This window comes from Gouania willdenowi, chromosome 24 (assembly GCF_900634775.1).
Source record: "Gouania willdenowi chromosome 24, fGouWil2.1, whole genome shotgun sequence".
Lineage (NCBI taxonomy): Eukaryota > Metazoa > Chordata > Actinopteri > Blenniiformes > Gobiesocidae > Gouania > Gouania willdenowi.
This window is the reverse complement of record NC_041066.1, coordinates 22623248-22626383: the sequence shown is the minus strand read 5'-3', so window position 1 is coordinate 22626383 and position 3136 is coordinate 22623248.

Sequence of the window (3136 nt, the reverse complement as noted above, 5' to 3'; positions counted from 1 at the left end):
AAAGGTCAGTTTAAAGAGGATTTAACTTTTATTCTGAATTAAAGAGGAATTAAAACTCCCATGTAAACGTGGCCAATCACTCCCATAATACCTGTCAGCTGACGTCACACACGGCACAATTCGTCTTATATCCTACTTTTGTTTTTGAGCATATTTGTGATAAAAACAGGTCTTTTTCTTTCCCCTTAGATGAGCATGAAGACTCTATGCAATGGCATCATCTGCTTTTATCCAAAAAAAACGCCGATCCACATTGTAGTTCTCTATATTCTCAACTTACTTTCTAATTCTTCCTTCTGTTATACCTTAGGCCAAAAGATTCATATGTTCCTGTAAATTTTTAATGAACCAATGAAGCTAAGAGTGGGAAATGAATTCAGATCTGTCGTAGCGCTGCACACCATGAAATAAGACACTTGAAGGTTATTAATATTACACACCACCATATGCTCACGCTCCCTGATTTATTTATTTTTTAACACAAATTCTGTCTCTCAAAATGCCCTGAAGGGGCCTCGATGACATTTGTGTCACACACTGCTGCTTTAACTCAACCATCTCTTCTCTTCACTTGTTACCCTTCACGTTTCTTTAGGCGACCATGTAAGCTTATGATAGCTTTTCATCCCCTCTGTCCTGTCTGTCTGAATTTTAAACTGCATTCTTACACTCCTGAAAACTTCTTAAACTGAGTCTCACACTGATTTGTTCTCTGCTTTGATTTACTTTCATATGATCAGGTGCTACTAAAGGAATAATGCGATAAGAAGCAAAACTCTTGCTCTGCACAGATGATGATCAGATGTTTTTTATTGACCCCCAAGAACAACAAAGATGGGATTTATTCTTGTAATATTAATTGTGCAAAATAGCCTGTTGTGTCTCCCTAATCCAGTGTTTCAAAACCAGGGGTACGTATACCTTTAGGGGTACTCAAACACATCTCAGTGGGTACAGGGAAACATTTGGTGAACATTATAGGACACATTCTCCTTGCACACACACAGATTTCCCTCATCCATTGATACAAAAAATTCTGCCACAACTCTTAGTTTAACATGCATAAAAAGGGGAAATTTAAAAACTTTGGACAAAAGAAATATCTTGGACTTTTTATATGTGGTTAAGGAGATTCTACAGCTTTAACAAGTTGGTGTCTTTGTTTTGCTTTTTGATTTATGAGGCAGATCATTTTAAGCAGAAAACCACAGGTTCCTAAAATAAAGAAAATATTAAAAAATAGATAGAAATCTAAACAAATAAATAACGTTAGACATGAGGAAATGCATGGAAGACGGGTAGTAATTAATGACTTTATTTGAATTGGCATTAATGTTCGCTGTATGCATTATTGTTCTTTTATTTTAGTCTGTTTCTATTATTAAGATTAGTAGTAGTAGAGCCAGGGGGTGTTATTCTTGTCCCAATACATTTGTCCATTGACCAATAATTTATGCACGGTGATGACAGCACGGCAGCCTTCCTCCATGAACTTGCGGCGGATTGAAAACAGAACTCCTTGAGAAACTGGTCGTTCACACTGAAGTCCTCTCCTCTCAGCTCTCTGCACTGGGACTTCACCTTCTCTTTTTGTTTGAAGTTGACAAACGTTGCGACGATCGGCCTTGGCCTGCGGGCGTCGGGTCTCTTTCCTCCAAGGTGGTGGACCTGGTGGAAGGAGATCTTGTTCACCGCCTCCTCCCGAAGCCTCAGGTGGATCTTGATGAAGTTCTTCACGGTTGATTCGGGATCCTCTTCGTTCTGCTCTGGGATCACCGCAAACTTCAATGACTCGAAACCTGGCTTTTACAAGTGAATTTAGCTGTTGGCTGAGAATGGTGGTTTGGGAAGTTTTGGTGGATCTGTTGGCTCCGCCCCTTCAATAAAAACTAGCAGCTATGGACTCTGCAAACTGTGGTGAGTAGGTTGGATTGAAGGAATTGTGACCAGAGTGCTATAGTGAGTATTAAGTAGAAAGTTAGCATAGCATATATTGTTCTTTGGAGAGTTCATATAGACTGGGCATGTTTTAACTTCTGCAGGAGCATAATCAATGATTTCTTTCAATTTTCCACTACTCTTTAAGTAGTTGATGGAGGGAATTATGGAACGAGGCACATCTGAGTGCAGACAAGACAGTGAAAATGGTAAATGGACTTGATTTATTTAGCGCTTTATAACCACACTGAAGCAGTCCCAAAGTGCTTTAATATCAGCTCATTCACCCAATCACTCTCACATTCACACCCCAGTGGGACAGGACTGCCATGCAAGGCGCTAGTCAACCACTGGGAGCAACTTAGGGTTCAGTGTCTTGCCCAAGGACACTTCGACACATAGTCAGGTACTGGGATCGAACCCCCAACCTCTTGATCAGAAGACAACCCTCTACCACCTGAGCCACGGTCGCCCGTGAAGAAGCAACAGAGGGGACTAAAACCTACACACGGACCGGGACAAACTGAACAAATGCAAACTGACAAAAGTGCAAATTAAATTACCAAACACGCAAGTAGGGGTCCAACTGAAAGAGAACCACACTGGGATATTAACTCACAACTTAAGGCTAAAAGGACTGAATAAGTTTGAAACATTATGCCATAAACCTACTAAATATCAGCATGTACCGCAAAAACATTAAAAAATTATGACCAGGAAACAAAAAAAACCCAACCATAAATCATTACAATAATCTACATGAAGTTTTATTTTTCAAACCGTCCTGTGAAAATGCTTTTTTAACCATTGTTTTCTTGTTTTTTGACCGAATTAAAGCATTTCTTTACCTTTTTTTAGTATTTTATTTTAGACTCCCAAACATGGCAGCTGCTGCTCTGTCCTCTTTGCTGCAGTTTGGAACGACCACATGACAGGAAGTTATTGCTTCGAGGCAAAATGAACCTTGGAATCCTTCACTGGTTTCAAAACTCATTTAAAACCTCTGTTATGATGACAGATCTGTTGCTGACAACTGCCATTACTGTTACTGAATTGTGTATGTATGTCATTGAGAGCGACTTAGAGTCTGTTTTAGTTAAATAAATTAAAAAAAGAAGAGCGAGAAAAGGCTAATCTTGTAACTGTCAGATCACCCACACAAATACGCTCACACACATCTTATTCAATGCTTTTTTTG